Source organism: Pituophis catenifer, unplaced genomic scaffold (assembly GCF_029215685.1).
Source record: "Pituophis catenifer annectens isolate HBS135680 unplaced genomic scaffold, rPitCat1.0.hap2 SCAF_6, whole genome shotgun sequence".
In the NCBI taxonomy this organism is placed as follows: Eukaryota; Metazoa; Chordata; class Lepidosauria; order Squamata; family Colubridae; genus Pituophis; species Pituophis catenifer.
This window is the reverse complement of record NW_027256886.1, coordinates 52,041,345-52,061,721: the sequence shown is the minus strand read 5'-3', so window position 1 is coordinate 52,061,721 and position 20,377 is coordinate 52,041,345. Positions and strand designations below refer to the sequence as shown.

Genomic DNA, 20,377 nt, shown 5'->3' with positions numbered 1-20,377 from the left:
GGACCCTTATATTTTCCAGGAGCACCCTGCGGGCTGGAATGTTCCAAGTAACACTCCCAACCAAGTAAGATTCCGAGGCCGGCAGTTCCTCAAAGATAGCAATAACAATAGCAATAGCACTTAGATTTATACACCACTTCATAGTGCTTACAGCCCTCTATAAGTGGTTTACAGAGTCAGCATATTGTTCCCAACAATCTGGGTCCTCATTTTATCCACCTCGGAAGGATGGAAGGCTGAGTAAACCTTGAGCCTGGTGAGATTCAATCTGCTAAACTGCTGGCAGCTGGTGAACAGCAGAAGTAGCCTGCAGTACTGCACTCTAACCATTGTGCCATCACGGCTCTTGGTCCATTTTATTAGAGATGTCATTCCCACATTTGGGAAATCCCGAATCTGAAAGCTCTCGAGTTTTCGCCACCCAAAGGAAAGTGAAAGTCCCTTCCCCTGCACCCACATGTCCGTCACATAGTCCAATCAATCCACTCTCACAACTTGAGATGCTTCCCAGTCATGCCACTTCAGATGCAGGCTGAACGTCCTTGACTCTCAGAGAAAAGAATGTTGTTATGGCTAATTAATTCTATCAACTACATGCAACCCCCCTCCCACTTTCCCACAGCACTAAATGTGGCAGCTCTGAAGATCCAAAGAAAAGATGGCCTCCAGGACCGACACGGAACTGACCACATTGTGGGCCACATCCAGTTCACGGGCCTTGTGTTTGATACCCCTGCCTTACATCATTGCATTCTCACATTTCTTCTCCTTCAAATGTGAGCAAACAAAACTAAAATGTTGTTTGTTCCACTGTTTGCTTGCATCCATTGCTGTTGGTTTTCTTTTTTTCTCAGAAGATGGTCTTATTGTTAGTGCCTTTATAGACTTCCAATAGGCCACAAAGTAGGTGCATAGGTACCAGAGTCTCTGCTCTCCTTTGGGGGAAGGCACTATATGTGGTCCTTGTTTAATAACTCATACAGTGATCATTCAAACTTACAACAATGCTGAATGAATGATAGTTATGACTGGACCTCATACTTAAAAAGCATTGCAGTGTCTTCACAATTATGGGATTGTGATTTGCAAACTTTCCTGATGCTTCCCACAAGCAAAGTCAGTGGAACAAATGAAGTTGGAAGTCATGGTCACATACTGTAAAGGTCTTCTCTTAACAACCCACAGACTCCTCACTTAATGGGACTTCTGGAACTGGCAATGCTAACTATGGTGGGATTTTTTTAAACTTACAACCATACCACTTAATGATGGAGTTTCTGAACCCAATTAGCATTGTTAAACAGGGACTACTGTATCTATATAATAACTCAACATTTAAATTGAATTAATGTTGCCTCTGTTTAGTCATAGCCAAACTTGATTGTGACCCAGATAACAGGTCACACAACAGTACCAGACAATAGACTACCCATTACCCCATTTGACATCCAACAAGCAGCAGGTACTTGTCTGCCATCTTCAGAATGTCATCTTCACCATTAATGTAGTACCATTAATTATTCTTAAAATGGAAAAAAAAATCAGAGCAAGTCTGATATCACTTTGTCCAGCTAACACATTTTATTAAAAATAGGATATCTTTTTTTGTCAGCTCTTCTGTTAAAAGACAAGTAAGAAGAATAAATGACCAAATAGGCTTTTATAGGAAACTGCAGGTCCATCAAATCAACCAATGTTATCCATCAGAAAGCAATAAATACAGGTTAGAATCAGAAGATTGTTAGTTGGTTATTTAATGTATTTTTATTTATATTTATCTTACCTCATGGATGCCATGTTTAAAGAATATCACTTGCAGAAGCCTATAACTAAACATCTAAAAAGTAAAACAACAACTAGAAATTGTGTAGTGTAATAAACCTTTGAAGAGAACAGCAAAATTACCCAGTATCTCTAAAAAATAAAAATGTAATTAAAACACATTCCCATTTTGTTCTCCACAGCTGCTGTACACATAATGGTCAAAGAAAAGCTTGGCAGCAATTTATTTAGAAGTAGCCAAAAATATTATTTTTCTTGGCTTGTTTCAGAATCCAGATGTATTTTTCTACTGAAATAATCACACTCCTTAAAGATAAGTCTCTACAGGTATCAGGATATAGTAATGTCACATAAGGTACTTTCCCTTCCTTGCAAACAAACGAACGAACAAAAACCCACTTCCAAAATCAAAATAATGAAATAACTTTCAAAATGCAGAATTTAAATATTGCTTTTTCAAAGAAAATAGCAATGTATTTTATCATGCTACTTCAGTCATCTTATGCAAATGTTCTTTCTAGATGTTATTGGCATGGATCTCCTGCAAATATAAAGTACAAGCAGGTGCACAGTGTGAATCTGAAAAGTCTTCCATGAAAATCCCAGAGGAAAACCATTCCAAAATGAAGTAGACTCATAGATTTGTACATATAAATATCAGTTGCAGTATCATTTTGAAAATGCATAAATTTTCTAGTTGTGACAGTTCATTGATCCTCATCCATAAGGATGCAAATTGACATTGGCTGGCTATGGGAAACACAATATAGCCCTATTCCAGAGCTCTGTGGAAGCTTTGATGTGCTCCCTAAGCTTCCATGCAATAAGCTTTTCCAGTTGCATCGTTACTGGGAGAATTTCATATTCAAGAGTTTCTCTGGCTTTTATAGAAATATAGAAACTTTTTTTCCTCACACCAAAAGTGTGGTCTTAGAAGCCACATTCATAATCTTACTAACCACACAGTGAATCCAGTCATAATTAGCAAAAGGCAAAGAAACACAACTGAATTCTTTCAGGGCCGATAATAGAAAAACTCTGATATATACATAATGCTTACATTTTTATTTTATTTATTAAATTTATTAAAACCAATCTCATTTCAAAGCAACTATGGACAGCTTACAGCACTAAAATCATTAAAATAATAAAAGATAAAATATTTCTAAAAGAATAAAAATGGAAATTACAATCGTAAATAGAACTATAGTTAAATGATGGGGAGGGAAAGAGCGGGATGTGCAGAGAAAGAGGTGGAATTCTCTCTTAATTCATCAACCACCTCTACTGCGATGCTCCTCTGTTGAGACCACAAGTCATCTGGCAGAACCAGGTCTTCAGGCCCTTATGGAAGGTTAGAAGGATGTGAGTTGATCTCACCTCAGGAGGTAAGATTTCCAAAGGGCAGGAGCCACAGAAAAGGCCTTTCTGCTGGACCCCATCAGTGAGAATTCCTAGACTGGTGGGAACCACAGCACCCCTCCTCTGCCAGTGCAGGGACAGGCCAGTCCAAATGGGATAAGATGGTGCCTCAAGTAAACTGAACTATGTCATGACTATGTCATGACTAAAGCCATGTCATGCATGGCTTTAAAGGTAACCAACATCTTGAATTGCACCTGAAAGCAAATTGGCAGCCAGTGCACGTTGCAGAACAACATTGTACCCTAGAGTTTTCAAGAACTGCCCACACCCTGCACCAGTTGAAGTTTCTGAATGCTCTCCATGTAGAGTGCATTGCAGTAGTTCAGACACAAGATGACCAGGGCTTGAATGACTGGGTGCAGGGATTCCTGATCTAGGAAAGACCGCAGTGGACATAACACAAAGTTGTGCAATGGCTCTCCTAGCAATGACTGTTACCTCCTCTTTGAGCGGAAGTCACAAATCCAGGGAAATCCCTAAACTGTAGACCTGGTCTGTCTGGTAGTGCAATCCCATCCACACCTAGGTTAATTAAAGTCCAGGATCTTGAAATTCCATGCACCCAAAGCCATTAGTCTTGCCAGAGTTCAGCCGAAGCCTATTGCCCCCTACCTCAGATTACATTCTGGATAATTTGCCCTTTATTTACTACGTACAAAGCCTTATGGATGCACACAAATCAAAGAAACTTTTGCGTATTGAACTGTTTGATCCAGATTGAAAAATGGTTTCAGATTAAACCTCAAATGTGTGATCGATCTAACAATAAACACAGTTCTTTTACTTTTACAAGTGACTGATTGATTTATAATTGAAAATGTTCAATTTGTAATTGAAAGAATAGAGTGGGGAAAAGAAAAGACACAGGCAAATTAGTGATGAGAATTTACAGTTTATCCAATTCATTCACTGGAATCTTTCAAGAACAGACTGGACTGCTATCTGTCAAAAATGGTGTAGTGGCTTTGGACTAGATGACCTTCAAGGTCCTTTCCAACTCTATTAATCTGTAATCTTGTTATTGCCTAAAAAATAAAACCTTGATCATTCAAATCGGAAATATTAACTTCTACATTACCTGTAAGGTCAAACAAAAAGGATATACATCCTTAGTACATTATAAAGTCTATATAAATTATTAATTCTGTAGATCAAAGAATATTACCCCAACTCTAAGGTTCATGCATTTTTGAAACATATATACATACATACATACATACATACATACACATACATACATATATCTGTGTGTGTTTCCCCAAAAATACAACATGTCCTGAAAATAAGGCCTAGCCTTATTTTTGGGGTGGGTGTAAATATATGCCCTCCCCGAATTTAAGTCCTAGTGAAGGGGTGAGGGTGGGCGGCACAGGAGGCAGCCCTTCCCTTCCCTGGTCACCTTATGGAAGCTGAGCACCTTAATTATGGCCCGGGATCAGCTGAGCCAGCAAGGGCCGGGAGTTACCTCTCTGTCTCTCTGCAGAGGCCTCCCAGTGCAATGCTCTGCCACAGCTTCGGACCAAACCTCCACTTTTCCTGTGCAGGATTGCAAGGCTGAAGGCTTCAGAAGGAGCATTTTTGGGATGTGTGTCTGCAGAGCTCCCCAAGGATAAAACAATCGGCAAGGAAATGTGGGGGAGAGATTTTCCTGCTGATTGGAGCAAGGCAAAGCCTCCAGGCTTGCAATCCTCCCCAGGGAAGGCAGAGGTTTGGTCGGAAGCTGTGGCAGAGCATTGCACTGGGAGGCCTCCACAGAGAGACAGAATGAGAGGCAGCTCCCGGCCCATGCTGGCTCAGCTGATGGAAGCTCCCATTTGGGGTGCGATCGAACCTCCAACCCCAATGGACCAGGTGGGCGCAAGCTATCCCAACCCAGAAAGTGGAAGGAGTTGATGGGGGGGCTATGGGAAGTTCTGGGAGTTGAAATCCACAAGTCTTTAAATGGCCAAGAGGCCTCTTCGCCCTCTTGGCAGCGCTGAGCTTGGCAGCGCTGCGGGACTGCTCCTGTGTGGCCAGGTTGAATCATCCCAGATTAAAAACCTCAGAAAATGTCCTGAGCGCCACCAGTCTGCCAGGGCCCCTTTAGAAGCGGCTGTCTGTGTCGCCTTGCCTGCTGCCACCTTTGGGCTGCTGAGTGCCATCCTGCACACCTATTCAGCGCTGCAGACACCGGGCTTTCCGTACATCTACGCTGAGCCCAACGGTCTTCGGACCCTGGTAGGCACTACAGCTCTCTTACCAGCTGTGCGAGGTGGCACAGGCAGCATGGCTCCACCCATGACACCAGCAGCATGGGGCCTGCCGCAGCCAAGAAGTGTCCCAGCAGCAGCCGGGCCAGCAGGCAGGGTGGGTAAGAAGTTTCCGGCCAGCCAGACACTGAAGCTCCGCCACTGCCGCTGAGAGTGGGGAAGAGAAAGAGAGATCCCCTTTCTGGCTATAGTGGAGCCAAAGAGTCTAAAGAGGGCCAGGTGTGGGGGGAGGGCTAGGTGAGGGGGGAGTGAGAGCGAAGGAGAGGAGCGGTGGGTAAGTTTTTGCGGGCGCAACACACGGCTCTGCCTTCCGTCTTCCTGGCCGGGCTCCACAGCTGAGGGGCAATGGAGCAAACTGTGCACACACTTTTTCCCGTCCCCTTCTGGGCGTGGTACTAATGCTTGTTGGGCCCCTTCCCGAAGCTGGCAGTTCCGCGGCCAGCCACTTTGCTTTTTCCCCATGGGGCGCTTGCGGCAGGCACTGACAGCAGGTGGACGCAAAGCAATCCCAATTCACTGCCCACACTGTCTCTCGGCTTGCCTGCAGCCGTGCCGAACAACCAACACCATAGAATCTGGATTACCTGCCTCCCCCATGCCTCTGCCTCCATCTGCTGCAGGTACGACCGCGCAAGCCTCCTGCAAGGCAGCTGCGATCTCTTCTTTCCCTCGCCCCCGTCTCTTTCTCTTCCATTTCTGCTTCTGGGGAACAGACAGCATGACAGAGAGAACAGGGCCAGTGGTAGCATTTTAAAAAAGTAAGATCTCCTTGAAAATAAGCCCAACTGCTTATTTTGAAGCCCAAAAGAAAATAAAACCCTGTCTTATTTTCGGGGAAACACAGTATATATAAGAGCCGCGGTGGCGCAGTGGTTAGAGTGCAGTACTGCAGGCTACTTCTGCTGTTCACTGGCTGCCAGCAGTTTGGCAGATCAAATCTCATCAGGCTCAAGGTTGATTCAGCCTTCCATCCTTCCAAAGTTATATTTTTATATAACTTATATAAAACAATATTATTTATATAAAGTTATATAACTTTATATAACACAAAGAATGACACCAGACCCACACTCACGAGAGCCACACAGGATGTAACCACCACACATCCATGCAGAAAGCAGACTCAAACCCACACTGATGATGAGGCACGACCACAGACTAGAAGCCAGACCACAGCTGCATCATTAGCCACTTTAAACCCCTCCAATCCATACATGAAGCAGACTGATACCCACCATGAAGAGGTGGCATGGCCACGAACACGAAGCCAAACAACAGCAACACAGCTCACCAGCTCAAATCCCCCTGCTACTCAGACTAACCCGAGCACAACCAAGCCCCCATCTAAACAGAACACACACCCATCCAATCAGAGCACAGCTAACCCCCCATCCAATCAGAGCACTGCCAAACCCCCAACCAATCAGAACACACCTCTACCCAATCAGAACACAGCCAAGCTCCCACCCAATCAGTTCACACCCCCACTGGTAGTTAAAAGGAAGAAACAGCTGCGATCACACCCATTGCTCCTAGAACCATGAAGCCGAAAACACCAGCCTGAAGATGACGAATGAGACTTCGTCGAAACGTTGCCAAGACACCTCCAATTTTACGCAGGAGAAAACCTGAATAACCAAAGACCTACATATATATATATATTTCATTTGATGCCATCTGATGAATAAATTTACAACTGTGTCCTACAGATTCTTACTGAAAATGTGACCTTTCATGTGTGAAGCTCTTTCATTACCTTATTTTGAAAGACTCCCGTTTTCAAGTTATTGGAGCAGTTACAGTGTGCCAAGAATATAGAGTCAGGCCAAGAGGTTTTCTTGTAGAACATTCTCTTTCATGAACCCATATTTGATCTCATTGATTTGTTCTTCCCTGGATTTTATGTGTGCCATAAGGAAAGAAAAGGGGATATAGACATTTAGTAACAGTGTTCTTTTTTCAGTTTTTGATTAAATGGTGGAGTCTAGTCAGTGCGCATGAGAAAGAAATGTGACCGTATCCCCATAAATTAAGGAAAGTGCAGTAAGAAAAAGAAAAAGTTATCATTTTAGGCTTGTATCACCTTCTACAGTTTTTATTCTATACTTCTCCATTTTCTGGGGAAGTTGATGGACATTGTCATCCTATGCAATGAGAGACATCCCTTCTCACAAAACCAGCATTGCCTTGCAAGATTTAAACCCAGCTGATGAATTATCTGAGCTTTTAGGATGTCTTATGAGTATGGAGGTGTGTTGGCTTGTTCAAGTATCATATTAAGGATTTGGGATGAGGTGTAGAAATGTCTGCTTGCTCCTGTAAATACCAACAACTTCGGGAAGAATAAAGATGTATCAACCAAGGAAGAGTTCTCATTCTGACTCAGATAATGGAGTGATCTGATTCACTGTTGTCAACACTGATTGGCCACAGTTGTCTTCTGTTGAATCTAGGTCCTTTTCCGTGAGAATCATGTGCTGTTTCCTTGACTTATAGCTTTGTTTACAAATAGAGTTCTGTGGGATTATATATAGTGTCACAGTTCTGGAGTTTAGGCAATTTCTTTGGCAGTTGCTTAATATATGAGAGTTGGTTCCATATATTTCGCCTGATATATTTGTGGTGGCTCTAGAATAACTTGTGTCCAGAACAAAAAAGCTTCTCTATTTACTTCCCATGGCCTCTTGAAACTTTTTTTTTCTTTTTTGGTCTTGACATGCTATGTGACTTTTTTGGTCACTGGATGCCTCTGGCAAAATCACATTCTTCTTTACCCATCTACCGTTGTTTTGAGGAACCTTTCCCATATACCTCATTTTGAGCTTTCAAAGGAAAGATGAGACATAAAAAAATAATTTCCTTTACTCTATCATATCTGCAGAGATAGTTCATTAAAACCTGCTGCTCTTTGAAAAAAATCGATTTGATTTGATTTTATTGCCAATCTCCAAACTCAAAAATGAAGCAAATAGCCAAACATTTCTTATTTTTATTTATAATTGCTCATATAGTAAGAATTGTTTTTGAGCTATATATGAAAAAGAAATATAAAGATAAAGGATTTAAATATAAAATAGTATTTCCCATTTGCTTAAATCTCCTATTGTTGTTTTGATGAAAGTCATGAAAACCCAAAGACGGATAACGGCATTGTTAACAATAGCAATAATTTAGACTTATATACCACTTTACAGTGCTTTACAGCCCTCTATAAGCAGTTTACAGAGTCAGCATATTGTCCCCAACAATTTGGGTCCTTATTTTACCCACCTCGGAAGGATGGAAGGCTGAGTCCACCTTGAGGCTGGTGAGATTCAAACTGCCAAATTGCAGGCAGCCGGCAGTCAGCAGAAGTAGCCTGCAGTACTGCACTCTAGCCATTGCACCACCATGGCTCATGGTGTTCTGATGGAGTTTTTTCAGAAGGAAGAGAAAAGACAGGCAAGAAGGCTACAAATATAATCCCTAGGAATTTCATATCTTCATTCCTTGTAATATTTTCTCACACAGTTTGGGATCAAGCTTTTACCCTGTTTTCCCCAAAATAAGACATCCCCTGATAATAAGACCAATCGGGCTTTTGAGCGCATGGCAATAAGGCCAAGCGCTTATTTCAGGGTCAGGGTCAGGGTCTTATTTTCGGGGAAACACATTAGGAAGTAGACAAAACAGTTTTTTTGCGAAACTGTTCAGAAAATTTTACATTTTGCTTCGTAATCTAGAAGTTCTTAAAACCAAAATTGCTGAAAATGTAACCATTTAGCTCTGCAAATACGGCTTTGCAAAGTAATTTGGCCAGCTTAAATTATTTTCTGAGTTTATCATAAACCTTATAGCTTTGCTGATTTTAACTCAGTTGAGCTATCTTAAACCCAATTAAGTCTTCTTGTAGACAATGGCACTGTTTTGGATAAGTTAAATGACCACTATACAAAATGTTAAATGGCATTACTGGCTCATTGCACTTTCCCTTTTCAAGGAAACATGGCAATCTAAAAGAGCAGTATCCTTCATACCGGTGGTTAGTATCTGGGTGTATCTTGAGATAAACAGTTTAGCTAATTTCAAACTCTAATTGGTTTACATGCTCAAGCGATTAAACAAAGGCCACAGAAGCAAGCTGAAAGCAAGATAAAGAGACCCCAGTTAATTAGATTCTGTTCTTTCATTGTAGAGCACTTTGATCATTATCTTTCTGATTCCGAGCTAAGTGAAATCCAGAATTTACTGCAAGTTCACAGTGACCTGTAAGGCTGCTCTAGGACAGCAATCTGAAAGTAGCTTCATGATATTGAACAAAGATGCCTAACTTTATTTTGTGAAATTCTCATATCCACATAAAGAAAGAAGAAATCGGATTATTGTTTTCTGTATGAAAGGTAGTTTTTCCATGTAACATCCCAAGACTAAATCTTTAATATCTCCAGGTAGGGTTGGAGATAACTCCTGTCTTAGTAGGGTCATAGGCCTACATGATAAAAAAAAAAGTGTACTATGAGTTTCTCTAACTGAACTTCTCTGAGTTTGTCTTTTGTTTTGTCCATTCATATGATGAACCAAGCATTTCATGCAACACTAACAGTAATAATGTTCAGCTGTGCGGCTGTGGAAATGTAGGGAATCTGAGGAATGGACATTATAATTATAAATATAATTATAAATTATAAATAGCACAGTGTCTCTAGATTTTTAAGTGGAAAGTTATGAATAATTGTGTTCTATAAAGCTGAATTCTCTAAGACTTTGAAGCAAGTGACATTAAATAAATTTCATAATGCATTGATTTCATAATTTTAAAGGTGTTGAACATTTAGAAGTGATTTTCTTTGTGAGTATATATTTATGTTTATATGCCATTTTTAATTTTAGATTCCAGACGCTTACATCCATGCATTCTAAAATCTCTTAGTGGACTATCTTCTCAATGAGGTTGCCAGTTCCTCTCCAGTATGGCTTCTTATTTTTTTCATTGTTCAATAATACTCTGTGAATAATCCTATCCAGTATCATTCTGCCATTTTTAATTGAGCAAATTAAATGTCACTTTCTGCTTCCAAAATAGTCTATTGGGAATGCTGCTATTATGACAGCACCAGCTCCATGGTTGTCAGAGCTATCCATTTTACTGCCAAGTTTTCTTCAAAAATTGGAAAAAGGTACAAGCTTTTCTTTTAAAAAAGCTGTGATGGTAATATGTATATAGTAGTTATGTGTGTGTTATAATAGAAATTATTTTTCAAGTTGAAAAATAAGAGTTTGTCAGATTTTTTATACCATTCAGAACTCTCTTAAACTATTTCTAGATATATATTGATGGCTTACCAAATTAGGTATTATATTGTAGTGTCATTATGAAGTAATGTCAATTGGAATTACTCAAATAAAACTGCATTCTAAATAAAATTGTTATTTACGTTGTGCTCAGAAAATATTCACTTAATTTTAGCTGAATGTAAAGAGCTCTCAAATTGATTTCTACAAGTGCCAACAATATACAAAGGAAATATGTACAATATGACAAAAGACTGAAAATAGGCTCAGATATCAAAATATTTGCATCCACTTGGATGCATAGATGCTGATCCCTTCCTTCCTTCCTTCCTTCCTTCCTTCCTTCCTTCCTTCCTTCCTTCCTTCCTACCTACCTACCTACCTACCTACCTACCTACCTTTGTACATCAGCACAGGTGGGGGAGAAAGAATAGTTTTGAAAGATCTAGACTTTAGCTCATTGAAAAGTTCTTGAACCAATCTAACATGGGATAAGAACAGCTAGAGTGGTACACATCATTGTTTAAAATTGAAACAGCCAGAGGATATTGTGATAAATTAAGGCCATATGAGAACTTCCAATATCCCTAAAGCTTTGGTGATCTGAATGCAATTAGAGGGAAGCCTTATTCTACCTAATGGTCTATTCTATTACATATCATTAAGTTCTCTGACTTGATGTCCTGCATTTTAAAATCAAGGTCAATTATTCACCCTATATCATTTATTCTAAATGAGGGTGAATTCACAAAATATGCCAAAATATGTGGTTTGGCCCTCTTGATTTGATTTAAGAACTGACTGATTAGTTGCTGAATGTTCCCAATCCTTTACTTTCTCTTTCCACTGTAGTTTTTCATGATAGGAAACAACATTTTTAAAAAATTTGTGTATCTCTCACAGCATGGCCATTGTAGCAGCATGGCAGAGTCACTAAAGATTAATGTCTTAGAAGTACAGGCTAACTAAAGATTGTGAATTGGTACAGGATAGGTTACAGAGTCCAGCTTTGAGCTTTGTTCTGAACTGGAATGCATACCTAATCAATACGGGATCCTTGATGCTCTCTGAGCTTGGTTGTTTTCTTGCAGATGTTTCATTAAGGAAACTAGGTAACATCAACAGCGCTAGTGATGACTGGCACTGGTGATGTTACTTAGTTTGGGTAATGCAAGAAAACAAAGAAGCTCTTGAGAGCACCAAGGAACCCTTGATTTCAACCCTGAAGTACAAATATTCTCCTTTATTGATACCTAGTCAAAGCTCCCACTTGGAATTATGAAAGGAAAGTTATTAGAAACCAGTGCAGATCTTTCAGCATTGGCAAAATAAAAAGCCACAACCCTCTCAATTGATTAGCTTAGCTAACTTTTGCAACAGCTGCAAATTTCTACGGTAGATGCACATGATTAAGAAAAAGGAAGTAAAATGTTTTTTGCAGCCAACCTATTTTCCAAAGCACCTGAAGGTAGGACAAGAAGCAATGGATAGAAACTAATCAAGGAAAGAACCAACCAACCTAGAATGAAGGAGAAATTTCCTGACAGTTAGAACAATTAATCAGTGGAATGACTTGCCTTCAGAAGTTATGGATACTCCAACACAGGGATTTTTAAGAAGAGAGTGGACAACCATTTGTCTAAAATGGTATAGGTTTCCTGGTTGAGTGAGGGTTGGACTTGAGGAGCTTCAAGGTCCCTTCCAACTCTGTTGTTCTATTATTGTTTTGATTTAAAAAACCCACCTTACATAGCTGTTTGTAATATTCCATTTCTGGGATGTAAGCATCACTTTCACAAGAGTTTAAAAAATAAAAATAAAATCAAGATCTTTCAAAATAATGTTTTCATTAAGGATGCCAGGATCGTGTGGATATTTAAAGCTAGTGCAAGAAAGGAAAACCTCCCAAACACGTTTAACATAGGATTATTTCCTGTGGAATGATTTCCAGATGTTTTCTTGTGTCTTTAAAAAATGGTTTTAAAAAGTCTTAGGCTTTTCTATCACAGCATCAGAAAATCGCAATTTTCATGCTTCATTAAATTATCCAGGTTCATTATTTGCACTGTAGTTCTCAAAGCTATTTTGTTTCACTTAAAGGTCATTCCTATAAAAATATTTTTCCACAGCTGACTATAAATAATTTTAGGCTTGCTTCTGAAGTGAGGTTAACAGTTTCCCTTTAGACTCATTGCTGACATAATAGACTAATACCTGCCCTTGCCTTATTTAATTTTAGTGCTCAGAACACATTTTTGGCAAATTCTTCATCTTAATATGCCTGACATAGAACCAGATGATATGCCTAATGTGATGAAGAACAAATATTCTATTGCTGTTAAACATCTATATAACACTTTCATATGAAGAACGCACTGAAAGTCAACTGGTGATATCATTGGGAGAAAAGCAAGCTTTATTATTTATGGCTTTCTGTCCTGCTTTTTATCCAGTGGGGAGTTACAAAACAATGTAAAATGGAGGAAATTGATTAAAAATACAAAAAGTCAAATCAGAAAGCCAATTGTGCAACAGGTAAGATAACAAAAATAAAATAACTTTGACTTCATTAGCAAGATTTGGCTAATGAAGGGATGCAGTGGCTCAGTGGCTAAGACCTGAGCTTGTCGATCGAAAGGTCGGCAGTTCAGCGATTTGAATCCCTAGTGCCGTGTAACGGGATGAGCTCCCAGCTTCTTCCAAGCTTCTGCCAAGCTAGCAGTTCGAAAGCACGTAAAAAATGCAAGTAGAAAAATAGGGACCACTTTGGTGGGGAGGTAACAATGTTCCTTGACTAAACATGACTAAACATGCCGACCACATGACCACGGAGACGTGTTCGGACAGTGTTGGCTCTTTGGCTTTGAAACAGAGATGAACACCGCCCCCTAGAGTCGGGAACGACTAGCACATATGTGCGAGGGGAACCTTTACCTTTACCTTTAAGGAGAGAGCTGTGCAGATGCTGATTATATCATTCTTGAGTTTCAAAAGCAAAGATAGGAACAACCCCCTTCACCTTTCATCTTAAGAAGGCATTAGCCGGTTTTATATTTTCAATTGTTTCAAGCATTCTAGTACTAAGCCAACATTGGCCTTTTTTATATGTAAATATTTAAATCATGAAGTAATAACTCAGTATTTTGACAAGCTGGAAAAATAGTATTATTCCTGATATTAGGATTCAGATTTAAGACTTATTTGTTTGTTTTTGAAAAATGTGGTTGTATCTGTTGATCAAAACATGACATAATATGTTTTTGGGATAGAGCTTATATCATATTTTGTACTTATTTAGATTCAGAAATCTGCTGAATATTTCATTAGACATATTTATATAACTATTTTTCCCCTACACTGTTTCTGTCTGTTTTCATTTTGCAGTTTTGTATTTTGTGTGGGATTTTTTGTTTTGTTTTCTTCTGTCAAACATGTTAACATAAAATATTTAAATATAAAAATAAATCAAATTTTAAAAATTGAAATGAAAGAAAAGAGCTATACAAATCCTTTCAAAGACCGGTTTCAAGTGGGTACATAATGAATCATCAAAGTAGCCACTGGAGTAAAGAGGCTGCACATGTTGTGTGTAGAAATGAGAGTTGTTTCCAAACATTTTTATGTGTGTAGAATAGATATACCTGCTTCAATCATTCAAAAACACTCACCCAAATGTTCCAGAACACTTTTTCCAAAGCATTTTTCATTTTAGAAGGTGGTACTAGGAAACGAACTTTAGAAGATTATTGTAATAAGTCTGTTTGCATTTTTTCTTCCTTGAATACCATTTTTCCCCCAAATTGTATTACTGACAAATCCATGTTTAAAATCAAAATATTCCAACTTGTGAAATCAGTGTGAAAATATTTCCTACTATAGGTTGTCTTTGTCAAAGTAAGCACTAGTACTTACAATTGAAAAAGTACATATTGGGCCATATAGATTGGTTGTATAAATTCAAAACTACAATCATGGTCTCACTTTGTGGGGAATTGGGCAGAAATTGGGACTTGAATTCAATTATTTCTGAATACATATTCAGATGATTGCATTGCAATCATATATCTGAATCACTCAACAAAATTGTAACATTCTCCTTAAAATATGTTTCATTTTATTGGCTTTTCAAGTATAATCTCTCCCGCCAAAAATAAATAAATTAAAAAATATATGGATAGAGATCAGAACAGTAGCAATAATTGACTTGCTGAATCTGAAGCAGGTTTGTTTGTGTACCACTAAATCAGCTCAGGGCTTCACAGAAACATTCTGTCCTTGTGGTATACAGCAATGTAGTTGTTTAGTATGTGATAGAGGCAGAAAGTAGCCAGAAGGAGATTCTAATGCATTTTTCCTAGTTCTAGTTCTCATTCAGTTTGATTACCTCTGTTTAAGGGGAAGAAAGAATTATGGAGAAATTGTAATCAGTAGAGTTTTAACTGTACTTTTGAGTTCCTGTTCTGCTCTAAAGACAAAGATGAGAAAAGATGGGAGGTATACGGACAAAGAGAGTGATGAGTGGATGGGGTCAAGAGCATATGTCACTTCTCACTAAGTAACTGGGCAAAAGAGTAATTCATATTAGTCCAAAACTCAACAGTTAAAAGTATGTCTGAATCCAAAGGAGAGAGAATGAAAAGAATGGCCAAGGGGAAGCAATGTTCATAAATCAATACAAAGCAAAAGATTTTAGATGCAGGGCACAAGAGTAACAAACAATTTAACTTCATTGATGCTTCTCGGAGCTCAGCCCACATGGACTCATCTAGCATTCATAGTATTCCTCTTGCAGTGAGATTTTCTTACCAAGAACTCTAGCCTTTAAATTTAGCATCAGGTCATTGCCCTTCTATCTGCAGCATTGCTATTATTCAAAAAGCTGGGATTTGAGAGTATGTGGAAGAGACAAAGATATTGTTCAGAATAATTAGGTAGCAGTTATTATATGGAATCCATTTCTATTTTTTTTTATCAATGACGTATTGGAAAATACTTTCCATTGGGTTTATTTAGGAGTAGTAGTACTTCTTCCAAAACACTGCTACTGTGGCTACTTAAAGAACAAGCCCTTCAAAACTTGAAGAATTTCTGTTCCTTGACAGATTTCTGAGAAAAATTCCTATTTCTTAGGCCATGAATTGGATGGGATATTTCAAAAAGCCATTTGTGCCAGCTGTCATTGAAATAAGTTTTTACATTTCTAGTTCATTCCTAGAATATTTAAAAATTTCTTCTGGTGACAGTTCTGAGATTTCCTTATAGTTGTGGGATCAATGGTGATAAGGTTTTTTTGTTAGCCATCTCTCCATCATTCTCTAGCTTGTCTGATTATTCTTTGTCATCAGAAAAATCAGGTCACTAAGTATTTAAATCAAAACTTGATGATTGCCATTGATGAGAAATCCAGTATAATAAATAATGAAACATTAAATATGAAAGCAAAGTTGCTAAAAATTGTTAGTGATGTTTTGATATTGAGAATTATCTAGTTAACAAGATGATTAAATGAACCTTCAGAGTTTATTATTTCTCTACAGCATATTTTACAATTTTTATTCAGTGAGTTTATGCTCGAAGTTTGAAATTGTCCGTCTTCACACTTTACTCTTCTTTCTTTTTGGTTTTGATAAATTGTTCCCTTATGTAAAAGCTCTCTTGATAAGTGGTGCCTGGATGCCAGAACTGACTTTATTATTTATTGTAGTCAGCCCAAGGATTGATGTGACAGTTTTGTTATTTATATAGTTTAATCCAAAATGAGAAATGTGGAAATCAATTACAAGCATCTCTCATAATTCCAAAGAAGAACTCTTTTTAATTTCCCCTTTTTGTTTAGACATTTCTCTCGGTATTATATCGGAAACTTCTATATTGTAAACATATAATATAAAATCTAGTTCAAGAAAAAATGCCTGCTTCCCTGGCCTCTCATATTACAGACATCAGTTGGATTAGGGGAAAAAGTTATAGGAAACTTTTGAAAATTTGGAGGTAAATTAGGAAATGGGACAAAATGTCTTAATCATTGAACTTTTAATAGTGTATTGTGTTTGTCTTAATAATTAATTAATCCTACTTTATATTGCTTGAAGTAAATTGCCCTTAAACCATGGGTTATGAAACTAGCTTGTAATAACAAACCACTGTTAGGATTTTAGATCACTTACTAATGGGAGTTGTTAGCTCTTAAATAATGGATGGTCAGTCTCTGATTGCTCTTCCTATAGCTTCCATTATACACAGAGAGTTCTGTTCATTTTACTTTAGTACTTAATTAATTTTCTTTAGAGCTGATGACCAGAAAGTTCCTTTAGCTGGGATGGCAGTGTAGAAATAACATTCTTCAGCAAGAATTTTGGAATGGTGAGAAAATCAGCCATGTGATTCTGCTGTGGATGGCTGCTTCCTATTAGCATTTACTGACATACAATATCAGTAAAATGTGACAGACTTTGTGGCTTCCAGAAGAACCATGATTGCCTCTTTCTTTCTTTTTTACTGATTTTGCATGTATTTTGTTATACAGTATTTTATTTTCAACATTCTGGTAATGAATTTTTATGCTTCTTTTCATTCCAACCCCTCCTATCTTCTCACAGATATAACCCCTCATAACTCTAGTAGTATAGTATTATACAAAATCTCGTAAGGTTAAAACTTTTTTTATTAAGGATCAAACAAAAATCATACAAGCACTCCTTCTCTTCCTGCTCATTAAAATCTAATTTTGACCCAATCCTCATTTAAATAGTCACTTTCCAGACAATTCCCTCTGACCTATAGAAGGTTTTTCTTGTTCATGGGCCTGATACCCAGAAATATCTCTCCATTCCCTTTATAGGAAGAAAAATCTGTGACCATACAGATGGGGCTCGGTCTATACTGACAATTGTGATTCAGCAACATTTGAAGAGTCATCTATTTCTCTACCTTGACCTAGAATATATTTTTTCCTGCATTTTTGCTTGCTTACAATTATACTTATAATTGTTGTAAGTTCAACACCTTTCTGTATTCAGTTGAATCAGTTGAGAGTGAACAAGGTCTGTGTCAACAGAATCAAAAAGAAAAGAACAAACTAGGTTATAATGTGCTGAACACAGAGCCCTTGATCCTTTGCAAATACATAGTATGCACTTTACAAGGAGCATGTACTGAATTTCTCATAGTTCAATTAAACGATCATTAAAAAGGCTATAGTGATAATTGCTTCAGATCATTTCCAAACATCAATGGTTTTTTCAACTATTCCAAATAAAAAGAGAGGTAAAGGTCTCAATTATTTGGCTTGCACATTTCCATGAATACTGAAGTATATACAAAAGTATAATCAGTATTGCTTATTTTCAAAATGAGGGCCACAGACATTTTAAATTCCTCTGTGGAATTTGGGGAAATTCCGGAGTCCTGAAATCTGAGAAATTATGAGCACGTCCTTTATGTGTTTATTTCTGTAGCCAAATATTAACAAGCAGAATAAATACCATGTTTCCCCAAAAATACAACCTACCGTGGAAGTAAGTCCTAGCTTGATTTTTACACGTGTGCCCAACATAAGCCCTACCCCCAAAATAAGCCAAGACATCACCCAGTCCAGGGTGCACGGGTAAAAACTAAGCTAGGGTGGGGATGAGGAGCTGGGAGCTGCCTTACTACTTACTTTCGGACAGTTGCAGCCAGGCCTTGCACACCCCAACACCTGCCTTGCCGGCCCATTTCTTCTGCAGCTGGCAAGGCCAGCAAGGCTTTCCTGTTATCAGCTGTAGAGGCCTTCAGGAAAGCCTTGACGGCCTTGCCAGCTACAGAAGAAGTTCTTGAAGGCCTCTTGACAGCGAAAAGGAGACCGGGGCCAACGTGCACAAATGAGGTGAGTCAGTTTTTGTGTTTTCTCCAAAGTACTGTTATTTACATTACATTATTTCCATGATTTCCAATTTGAAAGTTACTTCATCCCCTTCCCCTTTAACCTTAGACCAGGGCTGTCAAACTCACGGCCCACAGGTTGGATGTGTCACACGGTGACCATGCCTGGTTTAGCGAAGAGGGGGAAAGTCATGATATGTCATGTGACGACAACGTGACTATGCGAGTTTGACACCCCTGCCTTATACCCTTTTCTGGTGAGGAAAATAAGTTTTTCGCTTCTAGAATTTATTTGCTGAGCCAGCTAGCCATCTCTAAAAGCTATTTCTAAATACAATATGTATATTGGTAAATACCTCTTTGAGGATCAAACTGAATAGATTTAATAAAATAGAAATTTGAAAGTCTCTGCTTTTATATGACATGGTATTATTGCTGCATTTTCTTTAAAGAATGGTTAGGAGGAAACCCAAAGCCAGAGCTAATCTTGCTGCTTATTCACCTTAATCCAACAGTCTTTCCAAAGTGAACTCCCATTCAGCTATTTTTTTCTTAGTCAGGAAAAATAATTTAACTCTTTAGTAATAGTCACCCAATGCAATATTACTGGAATAATTTTGCTTGCATATTTCTGTGTCTCCTGCTCCTAGTTTTGTTTTTGTTTTTGTTTTAGATTGATCTTTACTGGCCATTTTGAGATAAGTCAGTAAATAGGGTGGTACTTATAATTGTTAATACTTTTAAACAATAAAAAAGATTTTATGACAAAATATAACATGTTAATTAATGATTCTCCTATACATTCCATAAAGTTTGGTTGAATTTTCTTCTAATAATGTAAATAACCATTTAAGGATTATGATGCCAAATTTAATCTCCAGTAAACTTGGCACCACCTGTACTTAATTAGGGATTACTCTTTAACAGAGATTGAAGGTCTTTTCTTTAATTATTATCACAGTGGGAGTTGCAGGATTTGTGAGCTAGTGCTTCTCTTAAGCACTTCCATAGTAAATTCATGTTCTATCGATAGCATCTTTATACTCTCATCATCTTAGTGAATCCCAGTCCACCTATGTTATTTCCACTCTACACTTTTTGTATGTAAAATTCTTTCAGAAGTGTTAAGTGTCACATGAAAATGTTACACAACATTTATAGCAGCTATTAATTTTAAAAAGATAAGTTAACTATGAAATTATCGACATCATTGCCAATTTGTATCTAGAGAGCCAATTTTGTCTAGTGGCTAAGGCATCAGGCTTGAAAAGGGAAAACCCTGAGTTCAAGTCCTGCCTTATCCATGAAAGCCAGCCAGTCACACTCTCTCTCTCATCTCAATCCAGTGATTGGGTGATTGTTGGGAGGAAAATGGGAGGTGAAAGCTATGCTTGCTGCCTTGAACTATTTGCAAAAATAATAAAGGTAGAATACAAATAAATACATAAATCCATAAAAATTAACCATATGTTTGAACAGATGTGGGTTTCCTTCTGATAGATTTCAAACGCTGATGAAAAAAACTTACTGTGAACATATTGTTGATAGCTTCTACTGTTCTCTATTTTCAGGTGGAAGATAGCTGAGTATAAAAATGTACATTTTCAAAGCAACATTTGTGTGGGTTGAGGGGAGTGTTTGCCCATTATATCTTCACACATTTTTTTGCTGTGCATCGAGATAAGTGCTGAGCATTTCCTTTCTAAGAAACCTTTTTAATACTTTGATTGTGTACATGCACAAAAAGAATTAAATATTGATAGAAAGAAGAGCAAACGGTAAGATCA

At 38.1% G+C, this 20,377-nt stretch overlaps 1 protein-coding gene across 1 annotated transcript in view; it reads left to right on the top strand.

Annotated features, from left to right (window-relative positions):
• The window catches only part of GFRA1 (GDNF family receptor alpha 1), a 246,857-nt gene that overhangs the window by 169,324 nt on the left and 57,156 nt on the right, over positions 1-20,377 (top strand). The window lies entirely within an intron of this gene.